A 20,198-nucleotide genomic window follows, 5' to 3' on the forward strand; every position below is an offset into this window, starting at 1 on the left:
GGAGTTCGAATAGGTTTTAGTACTTCTTGTCGAGCTTCTTTTGGCTCCAGACCTTGCTCATCCTCGCCCGCTGGAATTTTCGAGTTCTTGCTGAGCTTATAGCGGTTTTTCTTGTCACTATTAAGTAACTAGTAGTTCATTTTCTGAACTATGCTTAAGGGTATCGAATTCTACACTATTACTGAGGCTGCCGGTAATTCTCCTCCTTGTGGGATTTTTGTTAATTTTTTTCTTTTCTGTTATTGTCCCATGAGAAACTAGAGAATGAATAGTCACTTCCAGCAGAGTTTTGCATGACTAAGACCTGTAAGCCCCCATTGGGGTACGTGAGCGAATTGGGGTGGGTGGTGGTATCCGGTGGGTTTTTGCAGGTTTCAGCCGTGTGTCCGGCTTGTTGGCAAAGGAAACGTTCGAGTCTGTCTGATGTAATAAAGATTTGGGAGTACGGGTTCTCAAAATGTATCAATACGGTGGTTTGTATTTCGAAGTTTTCTTTATCTGGTATTACGTAAATGGACCGTCGAAAACTTAATATGTGAGCATAATCATCGTCGGGTGAGCCAGAACGAATTGAGATACAGGTGAGGCTAGTCTAAGACCAAGTTCGTTTTTTAATGCCTGCTCGATAACTTGGTTTGGAATCGATGGACACACGTTAGATATTAACAGCCTTTTAGATGGGGTAATAAGTCTGCGAATGTGAACGATTTCATTTTTAACGGAAACTGTAGGATTATTTTTAAGGAGGTTATCGACATCAGAAGTAGAAGCAAGAAAGATGCAAACGCGTTGGTTGGATATACGAGAAGCATATGTAATACGCTTTGGTGTTACGATTTCACCGACCGCTTTAATGTAATCGAAGAGAGCTGTGTCCGGAAGAGCATTTAATACAATCGCTTGAGATCTGCTCGGATATGATATGGGTGCCGGTGTAGGTTTTCTAGTGTTAGATTTGGTGACAGCTGCGAAGCTTGGTGCAGTAGGTTGTAGAGACATGTTTAAATATTCTGGATGCCAAAATATTTAATAAAAACTGGACTCAACGCCTAGCCTATTGGTGTGTTTCTTTCAAGTATCCAATATATTGAAAAGGCACATACCTAGTTGTTTCACAAAAACTTATCACTTACTGTAGAATAAAAACGTTAATGAGCTCTAGAACGACAAGACAACCTTCTCGTAAGGAGGTCACATGTGGAATGACAACCATTTTTTAAATATTATGCATGCGTTCATAATCTTCTTGAAAAAATAAAGTTTATTTTATTTGGAGCAGTATTTTATTCTACAGCAGTGTGAAGATTCAATCCATAGTTAGTGTACTAACTAAATACAGTGATATAATATGACAAATTCATGTCACAATTTGGATAAATGAATGTTAGAAAAAGGATAAATGAACAGATTGTTAGTGCCTGACGGCTAATTATTTTAACGAAACTATACTACAACATATTATGTATATTATCTTACACCGAACCCAGAAATATATCGGTATAGAACTAGAAGGAGTGATACTTGAGTACTGATCAATTGTTCAATGTTCTTATAATGTTACAAAAATCTGGCTTAATTACTGTCAATGAACAGCTATATCTGATAAAAGCCAGATGAAAGGGTACCCCCGTTAAGATAGGCAAAATTTACTCATTTTCAGAATTAACTTTTTTCATATTTGAACGTTCTTCGTGATTAAAAAGTCTCAGCTTGACTCAGTGCAATTTTAGCTCGCCACTCCTTCCCCTCCGACCAAACGACATTTTTTCGTTTTTTTTTTGTTTTCGGCGTATTTTCGGCATAAATAAGACACAGAAAAATACAGACAAATCCGTTATAAAGCTTTTCTTTTACTTCTGTTCTTCTTCAGCCTGTTTGCAATCACTCTGGACAGAGGCCTTCCCATGAGTTCACCACTCTAAGAAACTAAAAGATCCATAAATATTTGGACTTATATTTTTTTAAACGATATTTCTTAATTTTAGCTTAGATGCCTCAAGAGCTAAGGTTTTTGGCGTGGTGCAGTTGCTGTCGCAATCAGATGTTATGTGTGGTGTGTATGTTGAGTAAATGTCTTGTTACTTAGTAAAGTCGAGTTCATTTTCTTTACAAAGAGATGCTAGTTTTATCCGAACGTCTGTGGGCCTATCCTCTATCCGAACTATCCTCCGGTGAGTATCGATCCCAATAGATTTTTAAAACTCATGAAGGAAATAAAGACACGTCACTGAAAAAAAAAAATAAATAAGTCTGAAAAAGTATACGTATCCTAATAAGTCCCTATAATTGGTAATTCATTAGTAATAATTCATTGGTAATTCATTGGTGAATTACAGGAAATTCTTGCTGGAATTCTTAGATTAGTTGAATTGTATACGAACCAACTTAAATCTGTTATTTAGCGAATAACTTTTTCTACATGTAATTTTAGATCTCCTCAAAATAACACATTCATTCCCGAAAAATCCGTCAAACATGATATTAATGGAATAAAAAAAAACACATTCCGTACACATTCGACATCAAAAGCTGGTTTTCGTTTTATTTTCACAAAGCTTAATATGAAAAAGCTGCGTAATTAAAGCACTCATCGGAGACAAACCCAGAGAAAATGTCAGGATTATTAATTATCGATATGAACGAGATGAGAGAGAGAGAGCAGCAACATGGCGCAGTCAAACTATCCTATTTAATCAGTGACGTCGAGGGATCCTTCAAATATTTTTAAACATAATTTATTGATTAGATTATATTACGTTATATACTTAAAGCTGAAATTACTCATATAATAACGTGAATGAGTTTGTTTCATCCGGTAAGGGCTTTATAATTTTTTTTGTTATTACAACAATATTACTAACAATAAACAAAAATATTAAATACCAAAAAAAGTAGATTAATAGCAAGCTAAAAATTTGTTAATAGTTTAACAGTGTCTAGTCGGACAAACTTTGATGTATGGGAATACTGGAACATGGGAAGTTTTAATTGTGGAACGTGTCATCCTGACAAGTTTATGATTGTCAAAAACTAGCAGGTTGATTTTAAGTTTATTCAATTGCAAACTGCATATAATGTATGAAAATATGCTTGTCCGACAAATATTTTGGGAATTTTAATAAGTCCGACACGTAAAACATGTTAAATGACAGGAATTATATTGGTGGTAAATGATTTTTGATTTTTGCATGAGAGTTTAATAAAAGGGTAACAAATCAATTGGAAGTTGTGTCCGACAAAATACATGGGACGTTTTCGTAGTCTGACATTCGAAGCCTGTAACCTATTCCACAATTAAATCTTCCCCTGTTCCAGTGTTCCCGTACATCAAAGTTTGTCGGACTAGACATCGCGCATCGTTAAGTTATTAACAAATTTTTAGAATTAATAAAGTTTTTTTTTTGGAACGCGGGATCCAGACCTATTAGTTTATTATCGTAAATAGCAATGTGTTATAGCGTTATAGACAGCAATATTTTCTCATATTATACAAAACTTTCAGTGATTCCTTTACTTAGTATAATAAGCAGTTTTATGTAGGTATAGTATTTCAAAAGATTTACACAACATTATTTAAAGTTTTCTATTTTTATTGTTGTCTCCAGATTTATTCATACGGCTCTTTCCTTCTTCTTCTTCAAGTGCCATCTTCGTTCCGAAGGTTGGCAATCATCAGGGCTGCACGTATTTTCGAAACTGCTGACCGAAACAATTCGTTGTTGCTACAGCTATACCATTCCCGTAGATTCTTTAGCCAGGAGTTTCGTCTTCTTCCTATGGACCTTTTTCCTGCTATCTTCCCCTGCATAATTATTCGAAGCAGTTCATATCTTTCGCCTCTTGTAATGTGTCCCAAGTATTGCAGTTTTCGTTTTTTGATCGTAAATATGACTTCTTTTTCTTTATTCATTCTTCTCAAGACCTCGACGTCTGTGACTCTCTCCGTCCATGATATTCTCAAGACTCTGCGATACATCCACAGTTCAAATGCCTCTAATTTTTTTGCTATCAATCTTTTTCAGCGTCCATGACTCCATTCCGTAGAACAGTACAGAAAGTACGTAACATCTCATCAGGCGAAGTTTCATTTCAAGGCTCAAATCTCTTCCACAGAACACTCTCTTCATTTTAGTGAATATGGATCTGGCTTTTTCTATTCTTATTTTGATTTCTGCTGAGCTATCGTTCTCTTCATTTATTAAAATGCCTAAATATTTGTATTTGCTAACTCGATCGATAATTTCATTGTGTAAATATAAACTTTGGACATTTCGTGTTGATTTCGATATTACCATAAATTTAGTATTTTTTATGTTCAAAGATAGTTCATATTCTTCGCTGCAGTCTGCTATCTTTTTCACCAATGTCTGTAGCTCTTCAAGTGTTTCTGCGATCAGAACGGTGTCGTCGGCAAATCTCAGATTGTTTAATCTAACACCATTTATTTAAATACCTATGGATTGCTCAGAGAGTATTCTGTTCATTACGTCTTCGGAATAGAGATTAAACAGGGTTGGTGACAAGGATGTAGACACAGTATACACCCTTGTCTCACACTTCGCTTTATTTCAATTTCTTCAGTGGTATTTTTCTCTACTCTCGAAAATTCACTTATCCCAAGTACCTACGGCATCCAAAGGATTGACCTCTGCTCTGGGGGACTCTTTCCATATTATCGAGTCCGAGGTCACTTGGTACGCCGGAGTATCTCCCAGACATTGTCGTACGTATCTGGACGTCGAGAGTAGTACAGCTTTCTGCATTAATCTTATAGAGGCATTCCTTATGACCCAGGTTATTATCTTTTTACTAGAAGGTTTCTCCGAATGACTCCTGTAGTATAGAAACAATGATAGATATCGTCTGAGCACTTTCCATTCTTCATTGTCTCCTTATTTGTATTTCGAGATATTGGTATTTGGCGATGTTTTCTTTGTATTTAACACGGAGATTATTAGTGTTAGGTATCGCCAAATTTATTAGTGTTGTTTGCCGAATTAGAATAGAATAGAATAGAATAGAAATATGCTTTATTGTCACTGAAAGTTATATACATTTTATGGACAAAGCTTAATATAAAGTCATAAAAAATAAATAAATAATATCTAACAATAACAATAACATATACCATATTCTGAAATTTGATAAATCGTCAATATAAAAAAAAATACAAAAATACAAAATATAAGTTAATAAAGTAAAGAAAAAAAAACAAAATCGATATATTCCAACAATTTATAGAAATTGCAAAGTGAACATACAACAAAGCAAACTATAGACATAGGAACTAATAAGTTTAAGCTGTTGCATGTGACACCCAAATACATAAGTTTGGTTACTACATTACTGTAATTTCTTAGTTAGTCATTAAGAAACTCTTATACTGAATAATATGGTCTTTTAGATAGATGAGCTTTTGTCATTTTACGGAACTTGGGGAAAGATGTTGCAGATTTGAGTTGTAAAGGAAGATGGTTGTATAGTTTTTTTGCGGAATATAATATAGATTTCTTTACTAACTCAGAGGACGGGATCGGTAAATAGACATCAAAATTTGAATTTCTGGTGGAGTAGTCATGATGAGGCCTTGCTGGAAAGACATGCATGTGTTTACGAATTAAGCAAACAGTTTCTAAAATATATAAAGATGTAACAGTTAAAATTCCGTGATCTTTGAAGTAACTTCTGCAATGTGTTGTTCTTCTGAGGCCAAACAGATACCTTATTGCTCTTTTTTGTAATTTAAAAATAACATCTAATTGGGCAGCTGTACTAGAACCCCAAAAAGGAAGACCATATCGAAGATGAGACTCGAACAAAGAAAAATATGTTAGTTTAAAAGATGCTAAATTGAGTTCTTTCGAAACAGATCTTATATCATAGCAGGCTGAGGCGAGTTTCTTACTTAACAAATCGATATGAAGGGACCATTTGAGGTTGCTGTCTAAAAAAATACCAAGAAATTTTACAGAATCAACGGTAGAGATCTGGCTGTTATTAACAAGCAGGGGTTGAAGAGCACTTTTATAGGATAATGCTACTGTCTTATCCACGTTAAAAGAGAGTAAATTAGAGTCAGACCAGGTTTTTATCGTAAGCAAATCAGAAGTTATAGTTGCATGAAAAGATGCAATAGTTGAGTTGCTCCAAGTGATACTGGTATCATCAGCAAAAAGAAAAAAATTTCCATCGATTTTTAAGTTAGTGATGTCATTTATAAAGATAAGGAACAGTAGAGGACCCACTACTGAACCTTGTGGTGCTCCACATACAATGTTTTTGAGACTAGAGTCAGTATCATTTGCTCTCACTAATTGTTTCCTATTATTCAAGTAAGATTGGAATCAATTCAAAGAAATACTTCGAATCCCATAGAAATTTAGTTTTTTAATCAAAATGTCGTGATTTACACAATCAAAAGCTTTGGCATAGTCACAGAAAATAGTGGCAGTACAAAGATTATTGTTTAGTGCTTGCTAAACTTCATGAAGCACAGAAAACATGGCATCAGTGGTACTTTTATTAGTTAAAAAGCCGAACTGATTTTGGGATAAGATGTTGTTATCAATGAGAAAGGACATAAGACGGATTTTTATGAGTCTCTCGATAATTTTTGAAAGTACCGGTAGTAAGGCAATAGGTCTATAGTTGCAAGCATTAGATTTTTCACCACCCTTATGAATTAGCAAAGTTTATTAACTAGTATGAGATCCGGCCTATTGTGTGCCACTGGTTGGTCTGTAAGCACAGTGTGATTCCAGTATAACTTGTAGTTGTCACTTTCAAGCATCCTGTCAGGGACGTATTGATAATAAGGGAGACGGATTGAAGAAGTCTAAGCATCATGGTGTTCTTTTAATCAGTTCCGCCTTACGCTTCGCAGCCCCCGGTAAGGTTTTATTATTTTATTATTATTATATTATATTAAGATGACACAATACAATCGGTTCAGAACAATATACTCTTAAACATTTAAAGGTATTATAAGTTTTTCTTCTTCTGTTTTTTTTCTTCTTCCTTGTAGCATGGTCGATCATGCTAGTACGCTGCTGCCTGTTCATTGCCATCAAATCTTCCCCAGACTATGTGGTTCAGCATTATTGTCATCGCTTTGATGGTCTACTCTGTGGTATTTTACATACCTACTGGGTTATTCGTTTTTGCGCTTTTAACGAGGCTGTCCTCCATTCTCTTTATATGTTTGCTCCAATATCTTCGTCTCTGTCTGACCCACCTTCCTATGTCCTGTACTCCGCAGTTTTGTCTGATGTCTTCACTTCTTATTCTGTCACGTAGAGTTTTACTTTTTATACTTCTTAGTGTTCTTATTTCAACTATTCTCATCATTTGTAACGTTCTATTAATTGTAGTTCAGAGAAATAAGGAAAAAAATATCCTGTTTGTGACACAACCCCCTCCAGACCAAAACCAAATTTTTCTGAGTAGTATGGACATCTATAATAATAACCTATATGTTTTCTGCAGCCGATTTTGATGATATACATAGTTATAAACAGATGAAGATCAAAAAACGGTAAATTTTCGCTTTTTTCGTCTATTACCAAAAAGTTAAGCATTTTAAACAAATTTGAGAGTAATAAACTCATAAATCGTATAAAAACTTTAATATGGCGTTCGCTGAATATGTCTATCCATATTGATTGCTTATAAAATTGCAAAATAATTCATAAATTTTGAGTTTATATAAATACTCATAACTTATGTAAAAATTAACTTAGAACCTTCTTATTACACGGAATGCTGAGACTCTGGTGCTTAAATCATTCCCTAAATTTTAAAACAATTGGTCAAATAGTTTAATAGTTACTTATTTATGATATAAGTGTTAAAAGTACACGTTTAAGGCACGCATGTGAAAGTTTGCAGGATGAGCGAAAGCGAGTTCTGCAATTTACATGAATGCCTTAAAAATGTACTTTTTAACACACATATCATACAATATTTTTTCTACAAACGTAATTACAGGAAAATATCTACAAAAACTTTTACTTGAACTTGACTGACATTCCAATTTTATATTTTTTCGCTATCGCTCATTCTGCAAACTTTCACATGCGTGCCTTAAACGTGTACTTTTAACACTTATATCATAAATAACTATTATGCCAAATTAATTTTTTTTGCAACACCTTAAGTCAGAAAATGATGAAGTTACAATAATACTTTGGATAGTTTATGAAAGAAGAAGATTTACACTATTAATTTCATTAGAAGATATGACAAAAAATAATTCTAAATATTGCAATATTATTTTGCAAAAATATGTGAATTATTAAATATGTGAAGGGCTAACTTCGTCCCTAATTGTCCTAGCACAATTATTTTTTTTAAATGTGTATAAAAATTCAGTCTTTCTAAATATAAAAAAAAAATCTTTTTTCTACGGGTAACGGTTAAAAAGTTATTCTAATTGTTTATAAGTAGACATGCTTTTTAACATAATTTTACACTGTTTAAAATTAATTGTTGACATTTTTTGCAATTAAGTTAATAGTATAAATGTTCGTTTTTCATAAACTTTCTGAAGTGTTACTGTAACCTCATAATTTTCTGACTTATTCTGTTGCAAAAAAATTAATTTGGGATAAACCATTTAAATAACTATTAAAGTATTTGACCAATTGTATTGAAATTTAAAATATAATTTAAGCGCAAGAAGTCTCAGCATTCCGTGTAATAAGAAGATTCCAACTTAATTTTTACATAAGTTATGAACATTTTTTATAAAATCTCAAAATGTATGACTTAATTTTCAATTTTCTAAGCAACAAGATAGACATATTCAGCGAGCCATATTGAAGCTTTTTATATGATTTATGAGTTTCTTATTCTCAAAAATGTGTTTAGAATGCTTTACTTTTTAGTGGTAGACGAAAAAAGCGAAAATTTAGCGTTTTTTGATCTTCATTTGTTTATAACTATGTACATCATTAAAATCGGCAGCAGGAAACATAAAGGTTATTAATTAGTCCATGTGGTGAGATAGCTCCCGTCTGAAAAAAATTTCTGATTCGGTTCTTTTGTGGATTCATATTCAAAAATGTCCCCTTTAAACAAATCTGAAAGGTGCTGGGCGGAATTTTTGGTTAGAAATTGTTTAAACAATTTTTTTAAACAAATACAGAAGATCACTTTTTTTTGTCCTGGAACATATATTTTTAGGTTTTTTGGGTCATTCTAAACAAGAAAGGTATTTTGTAATTTTTCTGAAAAATTGATAGTTTTCGAGATCTAAAATCTGAAAAATGCGAAAATACGCATTTTCGAGGCTTAAAAACTCATATTTAAATTAGTATTTTTGAGGTTGCCAGATACTTAAATTGAAGATTTAACATTCGGCTTCAATATTCTGAAGAGTCATCGCGTCTAACCTTAATTTATACCGTTGTTTTTTAATTATTAAATATGCGTGTTTATCCGATTTTTTTGCCGGTGCGGAGCGCTCTATTTAAAAAATCTCCTATTATCCTCCGAAAAATATTTTTTCTAAATTTTTTGGGATATTCTAAATAAAATAAGTTTCTTGACATTTTTCTTAAAAGTTAATAGTTTTAAAGTTATAAGCTATTTAAAATCCGAAAAATGACAAAAGAACGCATTTTTGGATTTTAAATCGCTTATAACTTTAAAACTGTTAGAAAAATGTCAAGAAACTTATTTCATTTAGAATATCCCAAAGAATCTAGAAAAAATATTTTTCGGAGGAAAATAGGAGATTTTTTTAAATAGAGCGCGCCGCACCGGCAAAAAAATCGGATAAACACGAATATTTAACAATTAAAGAACAACGGTATAAATTAAGGTTACACGCGATCACTCTTCAGAATCTTGAAGCTGAATGTTGAGTCTTCAATTTAAGTATCTGTCAACCTCAAAAATACTAATTTAAATATGAGTTTTTAAGCCTCGAAAATGCGTATTTTCGCATTTATCAGATTTTAAATCACATAACTCGAAAATTATCAATTTTTCAGAAAAATTACAAGATACCTTTCTTGTTTAGAATGACCCAAGACACCTAAAAATATATGTTTCGAAGCAAAAAAACGTGATTTTTTGTATTTGTTTAAAAAGATTGTTTAACCCGCGAGTGGTCGCTATATGAGATTTTCTCTCACGGTTTCAGAAAATTGCGCACAACTTTTTTTCTGGGAAATTATACGCGCTGTACTTCCTTCTAGTCTCCTAACTATCCTCGACAATCTAATAGACTCGTCCGCTCAGATAGTGACTCAGTTTTCTTAGTATCACCATTTTGTTGAGTCAGTGCGCTTCATGTGAGAGATTCTCTCATCAAGCGACCACTGGCGTCACAGTTGGTGACGCCAGTTTAATAAAAATTAATTTGATTATTCCCCTTAAAACCTAAAATAATATCCTTTTATGATGTAATAAAAGGTGGCGTGGATGTGGTCGATGATATGAAAATCCTATATTCTGTTTCACGGGTTAGTTGTAGATGGTCACTTACCACATATTTTTCAATGTTAAATATTGGCGGCATCAATAGTCACATTTTATATAAAGATAATAATAATAAAACAGAAAAACGTCGCGTCGTTTTAAAGCAAATGGCTTTATTGTTGATGAAACCTCATCTTTTTTGTAAAATTTTGTAAAGGAAGGCAAAAGTTGGATATGTGAGAGAAAATCTCACGCGCGACCACTCGCGTAACAACCAGCCTAGCGACCAATGCCGGGTTAAACAATTTCTGCCCAAAAATTCTGCCCGGCACCCTTTAGATTTGAGTAAAGGGGACATTTTTGAATAGGAATCCACAAAGAAACCGAATCAGAAATTTTTCCAGACGGGAGCGGTCTCCCCACATGGACTAAAAATATAGATGTCCATACTACTCAAAAAATTTGGTTTCGGCCTGGAGGGGGATGTTTCATGAGAAAACTCTTATTTCTCTGGACTATTGTGTCTGGTCTTGTTTCTGCCGCATATATGTTAGACTAGGTCTTATTGTTGTATTATATATTTTGACTTTGCTTTCAGTATTTAGATATTTGTTCTTCCATACGATTTCTTTCAGGCATGCCGAGATTCTGGCTGCTTCCATTGTTTGTTATCTGACCTCTGTTGAGAGATTTCCATAGCTTGTTATTTCTGCTCCAAGATATTTGAAATGATTAACCTGTTTCACAGTTTTGGAGTCAATTTCTAATTTTCATCTTATCGGTTCTTTTAAAATACTAGGCACTTAGTCTTCTCGGTGATGTGAGCATGGATGAGCATATTTAGTTTCTTAGCTTTAGTATTAAATGCATGCAGTAAGCCTTTGAAAATTGTCTTCAGAATCCGCGATAAGGACAGCATCGTCAGCGTAGCAAACGACTCTACAGAATGTATTACCCATCTTAAATCCAGCTGTTCTGGGAAGGTTTTCTATTGTTTTGTCCAATATTAAATTAAATAAGAAAAGGGCTCAGTGAATCGCCTTGACGGATTCCTGTGTTTATAACTATGTCATCTGTTGTCAAATGTCTTACTATTATTTTAATTTTACGTTGTTTGTTAATATCGTGTACTAGGTTAATTAGCCTGTGGTTTAGCCCTTTCTTTCCACCATTTCTAGCACGTCCTTTATTCACACTATGTCAAAAGCCTTGGTCATATCGACGAAACACATATATGCAGGTTTATAAAATTCTATGGATTTTTCCCCTATCTGTCTGATAACAAATATTGCATCAACGGTAGATCTATTTTTCCGGAAACCTTGTTCTTCCCGTATGGTTATAGTTTTGGCGATTTCTTCCAGTATAGTTTTGGTGAATGCTTTGAGAGTGCTGTTAAGCATTGTCATTCCTCTAGTTTTCTGGATGTGTTTTCTCTTCCTATTCTAATCTAATAAATATTTTACACTAAGCATCAAAATTAACGCACCACCTTAAAAATGCGACATTTTTGATGTCTCGTATTTCCTAAACCTGTTGTCCGATTGAGTGATTTTTTTAGTGTATGCTAGCTTTATTCTTCAAGAATATCGAAGTAGTAATATTATTGCTAAACAGGTAAGTGTCATTGTATACCGGGTGTAACAATGATAGTGTGTTTTTTCCTTAAAGTTTGACATTTTGCTTTTTGGTGTATTCGCTTATGTGCAACAATAAAAAAGTTAGGTACTTTAACAACTAGCCATGTTATTCATCAATACAGTTTGTTTCTAAATAAGTGCGACAAACTTTAAGGGGTAATTCTGCATGAAAAAATAATGACCTAATGACATAAAGTGGACATATTATGTTTGATTTATAAACATATGTCCACAAATGCTTCGTTTCCGAGTTACGGGATGTTGAATTTTTTCTTAAAACTGACGATTTACTTATTGCTATAAAACCGGTTGAGATATGCAAATGAAATTTGGTAAGTTTTAATAAATAGTTATTGCGAATTTTTTGACATACAACCAAAAATTTTATATTTACCATTGGCGTGCATACGGGATGTATCTAAAATGTTTATACTCGTATGCACGCCGATGGTGAATATAAAATTCCACATTTGATGTCAAAAATGCGCAATGACTACCTCTTAAAACTTACCAAATTTCATTTGCATATCTCAACCAGTTTTAGAGCAATAAATAAATCGTCAATTTGTAAGAAAAAATTCAACATCCCTTATCTCAGAAACCAAGCATTTGCGGACATATGTTTATAAAGCAAACGGTCATTATTTTTTCATGCATAATTACTCCTAAAATATGTAATAATCCTAAAATCTAAAATATATATTTCCTCCTACCTCTACCGAAAGTATACTTTTCCGGACCTGATTGTAGGGAGCAAAGTTTTACTTTTCCTCCCTAGGGAGGAAAACATTTTTCCTCCCTAGGGAGGAAAAGTAAAAGTGACGGCATGGTATTTCATTCATGAAATATAACTTATTGACGCCCTGTACAATATTTATTTTCTATTACGTAAGTATCTATACATTTTAAGGTTTATTTAAAAACACTCTGTATGTTGCAGAATGGTAAAAAACAGTAAATTGTTATTCTGATTTAACAATGTTTACATTAATAATTTGACTTATATTTGACAGTTGACAGTTATATTGTACCTACTTGTTAGTTTTAGTTCTAATTAATTTTGTTGGTTAGTTACACAAATAAATTAGGTAACAATGAAAAAATGACTTGTTATTTGAGGAAGGTGGAAAAACCATATGTATAACATGGGAGTAAAGTGCCTTTTCCTCCCTTGAATGATTACTGCCCTCCGCTACGCGTCGGGCAGTAAACTTCATTCTCGGGAGGAAAAGTAGCACTTTCCTCCCTTGTTACACAAATAGCTATTTCCTCCTTAAAATTTGTCGCATTTAGTTAGAAACACCGTGAATTGATGAATAACATTGCTAGTTGATAAAGTACCTAACTTTTTTATTATCCAACGTAAGCAAACAAATTAAAAAGCAGAATGTTAAAAAAGCCTAAGCGAACGGCTCCACGGGCGAGAAATTGACGCTGGCAGCAGCAGGTAAGTGAACTTGAGGTTCCGCGGAACGGAATGGGAATGGCCGAACTGTACCGACTACAGGACTTGTGCGTAGTCGGTTCAGTTCGGCTGTTCCCATTCCGTTCCGCGGAACCTTAAGTCCATTTTGCTGCTACTGCTAGCGTCAATTTCTCGCCCGTGGAGCCGTAGGCTTAGGCTACAGTTGAGTTTTAATTTCAATATTTTATATACTCTAGAATATTCCACAGGGTGTCCCAAACTTTGAGGAAAAAATACACTATCATTGTTACACCCGGTATACAATGACACTTACCTCTTTACCAATAATATTATTACAACGGTAGAAGAATGTCGTGGATGCGGAATTTGAGAGAGTGGTTTGGCTGCACCACTAATGAACTTTTTAGGTCAGCTGTAAACAAAGTCAGGGTAGCCTTGATGATTTCCAATCTCCGATAGGAGTTGCACAAGAAGAAGAAGATTACAACGATATTCTTAAAGAATAATTCTATACTATACTAAAAGAATCACTTAAATCAGACAACAGGTTTAGGAAATACAAGACATCACAAATGTCCCATTTTTAAGGTGGTGCGTTAATTTTGATGCTTGGTGTATTTTAAAAAACTTAAAACATAATTATGTATATTTTGTAATTTAATAGTATATTATGCAACGAGCATTTAATGATGGTCAATATGAAGCGAGTATGAGGGATAAGAAACGAGCCGTATGCGGCGAGTTTCTTATAGAGTACGAGTTTCATAATGATAATTAAATGCAAGTTGTATACACTATTTTTTCTATGATCATTCAAAACAAACAATATATTCAAATTTATTAATTTTGTAACGCAAACAAATTAAGTAGTTTGTCAGTTTGACACTTTGTTTGCATATTGAGGACTGTCAAAGCGTATGTATATGACTCGCCATTGGTCACTGCGCGTGTACCACTTTTATCGCGAATGCCATATCGCGATTCTATTGGTTAAAAATCTGTACCTTAATGAAAATCTGTATCATAATGAAGTTCATTATGATACAGGTAATGACATCATAATTGATATTATATTATAGTATGAAAATAGAAAAAACCAATATTGATAATGTTATTCTCTTTTCATTCGATAAAAAAATGTCATCGCCAGCACTGTGTTCCGGTGCCAAAGGGGTACGTTAAGCGGATTGAGGGCGAATTAGAGCTTTGCGGGCATAAAAGCTCCCTCCTTTGTGTGCACAGGAATCTACTCGGGCGCCGACGAGAGTTCCGTCGCTGGAAGATTACTTTTGATTAGCTCTTATGTTCCTACCTTTAAAGAGATTTACCGGGTTAATAGATAACTTACGGGAGGTAGTGTAATTTGTTTCCGAACTTTGTTTTCATACAATTCTGGAAGAGGTTACTGCCGAATAAAATAATCACGAATTTCGACGGTATAGGATGTATAGAGGAAATGCCGATTGCTTTATTGGACTCGATACAGTAACGTTCGTCAATGTCCAACCCGTATCAGCGAATCACAAGGAAAACCTTGACGATATAAAAAGGAAAATTTTAACGATCCAAAAAATCTTTTTTTGAAGATTTTTTAAATTTTAATGAACCGCTTGGTTTGACATAAAATTTAGAGTACACATAGCTAACACGTCAAAGAAAGAAACTGATATTGATTGTGCCGATGTGTGCTTTTGTCCTGGGGATGAGTTTCACTTTTTTGGACCATTCTGGATAAAAAAGGTATCTTATAATTTTTCTCTAAAGTTGATCGTTTTCAAGTTATAAGCAATTTAAAATTGAAAAGAACGAAAAATGGCGATTTTCAAGGCTTAATAACTCGGTTAAAAGTTATTATTATGAAAGTCAGAAAGCGACTAAATCAAAGTTAATGCCCCCCTACAAGATCCTGAAGAAATTTTTGTCATTATTTTATTACTAAGCTGTTATTTTTAAGTAATAATGTTGAGCGTAATGCATGTGGTAGCCGGTCGTAAATGCTGAGTGCGAGAGAGATGCCGATGCCACTGCGGCAGTCCAATTGTGCATCTTACTTGCACTCACATTTACGGCCACCTACCACGTGCATGGCGCTCAATATTATTATTTAAAAATAACAGCTTAGTAATTAAATAATGACAAATGTTTCTTCGGGATCTTGTAGGGGGCATTAAACTTTGATTTAGTCACTTTCTGACTTTGATAATAATAACTTTTAACCGAGTTATTAAGCCTTGAAAATCTCCATTTTTCGTTTTTTTCAATTTTAAATTGCTTATAACTCGAAAACGATCAACTTTAGAGAAAAATTATAAGAGACCTTTTTTTATCCAGAATGGTCCAAAAACCCTACACAAAAATTGTCCAGGCTAAAAATATTGATTTTTTCAATTTGATTAAAACAAATTATTAAAAAAAATTTGGCCACTTTTCACGTGGGCGCCTTCTTGAACCTTATTCTGGGATGTCTCACGAATGTAATTACACCGAGAGAACAATTTCTTTTCTCCTAAAACACCGATTTCTTTGAGCAATATTTCTTAAAAGTTATACATATCTTATTAACTTAACACATCGGTTCACGTATAAAGAAACGAGTTTTTTAAACACAACTCAATAATTTCTTACAGATTATTACTTCAACACTAAGAAATGCATTAATGGTTACGTTTAATTTTCTTATCCTAAAGTTTTTATTTCTTAAATTGAAAACTACAAATATTTTGCAGTATAAGAAATATAATGTTAAGTTAATCCATATTTATATTTGTGAACAAGAAATTTTCTTGCAATCAAATAAATATTCTAAACCACAAGAAATAATTCTTCAGAAATACCCTCTGTAGTAACTGTGGTTATAAAATAAAAACTTTGTCATTAATGCCGAAATGTTACTTGCAAAGAGATTTTCTTCCACAAAAGAATTGCGCAGATTAACTATTTATGATTTAGTCGTCAGTGTTTGTCAAGATGGCGTGATATATTCATGTTCACATAGATGGATGTTGGATTTATTGGTGTTCTTTAAAAATTAACGGATATTTTGAAGGTACGTACATATATAGGTATTAAATAAAAGTAAATTGAGTAATTTAAGATGTAATTATAATATTGTTGCGTATCCGAATGGTTAAAAAAGAAACATAATAGTATCTTTATATGCTTTTTAGGTATAATGATGGACGACTCTGAAATAAAGGAGCTTATTATTCTAACTGGGAAATATGCCACAATTTAAAGCTGGGACAGAATGATATAATATATAGCTTCAGAACAATATTAATAAAGGAGTTATTAACCAACTGCGGGGCCTTCCAGAAATGGTAGAACTTCATACATGTAAGTACCTTTTTAAAAATGTGTTTACTTATGTATCAACTATAATAGGTTTCTTGAATGTATCGTCTTCTATAAAAATATACAATACAACGCTATATCAAACATGGCGGTTGCAACGCTGAGGATGTTTCTGTTAATTTATTTGAGATAAAGAAATCAGTTAGTCTAAAAGAAATATATGTTTATGGTTAAGAAATGTTATTTCCAAAAACCGTGAATTAGTTAATATGTATTAAATGACTTAGATGTAAACTAATAATACTTTCCCGTAATAAAATTTCTTAATGATTAGGTATGCCGTCTCTTTTAGATTATAAGAAAATTACATATTATTATGTCTGCTTCAATGCTTTACATTGGTTGTATTTTCCCTCTTGTTTTAGCTAAACAATGTTTATTGTGTGACTTAATATTATACAGATAAATAATTAATATTTTATTAACAAAAAGAAAAAAACAAATAAAGATGTGTAGGTTAAATAATACCATGTTTGAAGTAAATATGATTGATTATTATTAGTATTAATAGTTCTAATATGGGGCCGTGTATTTGTTTTTTTTTTGTATTTCCTAAATTTGTCAAAATAAATATCTATAGATATTTTTATAAAAAAAAATTATTAAAGTAAATTTACTCTTTCTACATAACGATTTTGTTTTAGTGAATTGCTGATATACAAAGTGCTATTAACAAAAGAAGGAAAATTTGAGGAAGTTGGATTTGCCTCTCCCTCCTTTTATTGTTGTGTAGAAGCCAGTGGTTTTAAGAGTGGAGAAAATATTTGTATGTAATAATAACGTTCTATATCTTGTTTTATTAATAAATAATGATTTTACCTTAACACAATGATTTATTTCGCCGTATGTAATATCACTTTATTATCAAGAAATATTAACTTAACTCTAAATATACGTTTATATATATTTCTTAAAACATAGAAGAAATATATTTTTTAACATTAAATACATTAATTATTAATAGTAAGATAATAAATTCCTTACTAAGAAATATTATTGCTCAGAAAGAATAGTTTGTAATGGCAAGAATATATATTTTTATGACTAATAAAATTAATTAACATCAAGTGTAATTTCTTTCTGATAAATGGGTTTGAAGTTTGCCAGAAAGTGATAGTTCAATCATGTTTAAGATATATTTCTTTGGTTGTAGTAGAATTTATTTGAAATATTTTAGAAAATTATATCTTACATATAAAGATATATTTCTTAGGCAATATGCCAAGTCGATCTTTCTTAAATATTAATAAAGTTTCTTTATATCAAGAATTTTTTTCCCTCGGTGTATGCAAAAAAATCTCATGAGAATATTTTTCCCAACGAACCCGCCGTTTTCGCCTTTTTTGAATACTTTTCGACTTATTTGTGAGTTAATATGTCCATTTTTCAACAAAAAAACCACCTTTTAAACGGTTTTTCACAAATAACTCTAAAAGTAAGTATTTTGTCGAAAAAAAAACATTCACTCCAAAAATAAAAGTGAAAATAAAATGGTATATTAGGTCTCTAGAACTAGTACAAGCAGAGTTGTAGCTAATGAATAATAGTTTCATATTTTTTTCAATTTCCAAATTGAATATTTTAACGTGAAATAACCAAAAGATTAGACACTTCTTGTGGAAAACTCATTGTAACTTTTTTAGTGTTTTAAAAAGCTTTATTTTAAGCATATTAGGCCCAAAATAAAGTTGGCCTAATTTTTTTGGTAAAAAATTGGGAAAATTTTCCCTAATTAGAATCTCAAATGAACTAACTTAAAAGTGTATGCAAATTTAGAAACACTAAATCTTAATAAATTTTTGTCTTACAGAAAAACAAAAAAATCCGAAATATTCAAAAAAAGCAAGGCCTACTTTTTTTACTCTTTGAGATTTTTTGTATCACTAATAATTTTTAAGTTAATTTGAAAAAAATCATTTTTTTTTTTCATTTAGGTAAGACCTTCGCTTCGTTACTACATAAAATATCAAGTATTACATAATGGTTTAATAATATGGTATTACAGTGAGGATTTTAATAATGATACAATATAATATAGTGTGTTTTATTTAAAAACCCAAAATAACTAATGATATCAGATAAATGGTAAATGTGGTAACATTGCAAGTCTAAAATTTGAAATCTCCATGTTACAGAATAAGCGTATCCCGGTTCTTGTACAATTTGGACCATTCATTTAAAAGATAGATATTTGTGTGTGTGTATACACAAAACTAATGGTTAAACAACCTAAAACATTGCATTGCTCTATTGCCTCTTACATATAGAAATGAAACTTCATTTATTTTGCAACAAAATCGGAAAGAACTCTAAATTAGTTCGCAGAACTAGCAGAATATATTAACAAAATACGAAAGTTTCTTAGCAAGCAGTTCATATAAAGTATAACATAGCTGAAGTATATTTTCCGGAATAACAGTTAAAATTAATATGTCAGTTGCAGTACAAAATATCCTGCTAACAACTTGCAAAGCCGAAGTATTTCCTGACAATTTAAATTTACAGGAAATTACTTAACACTCTTGTCCTTTTAGAGCTTTTGAATTTAAATCGAATGCAGCTTTTACCATCTCATTACTCGTAGTAATAGATTGTCAAACAATACTTTCTGTGGACAACCAACTCATTTCTAATTTGTGAGCAGAAGGTACAAGAGAATTTGTTAAAATGAAATAAAGATCGAGAGATGATACTGAATAAATAAAATGAATATTAATATACTCTACAATCTAAAATACAAAATACATTAAAATGAAAAATATTCAGTTAATCTCTCTATTTCATCTCAGGGATTTACTGGTGAGTTCAGCAGAAGGTGACCCGGTTGTTTCTGAGCATTAAAACAACCCATAGCTATATCAACATTTATTTTAACATAAACTAAAAACATAAAATACAAGAAAATAGGAGAATTGCAACAAAATATAAGGAAAATTTATTGACTATTGAAACTATTAACTATAAAATATAAAGTACTGTCGTATAAGTCTTGAAGTGGTCCTAACTTATCACATAGTATATATACAACTTAATACCTTTAATATGGAAAATATCAGTAACCATACTATATTAATATTATTATTAGCAAATATAATCTGAACAATTCATACCATGAAGTGTCAAATACCCACTCTTGCAAGTCTTGCAAGTCTACCTGTGGAATTAACTAAGTACAATTAATATGTAACACCCTGTAATTACTCTGTTAAAATTAATACCCTCATATAGCGCTAAATTCAGGTGTACAATGAGGGTAACAGGAAGGATTTAGATCTGAGCAAATTGGTAGTTATAGCATTGATTAAAAACACCATAGATAGCTCACCTCTTGGTAACCGAAAGACGTATCAAAA

This window comes from Diabrotica virgifera, chromosome 4 (assembly GCF_917563875.1).
Source record: "Diabrotica virgifera virgifera chromosome 4, PGI_DIABVI_V3a".
NCBI lineage: Eukaryota > Metazoa > Arthropoda > Insecta > Coleoptera > Chrysomelidae > Diabrotica > Diabrotica virgifera.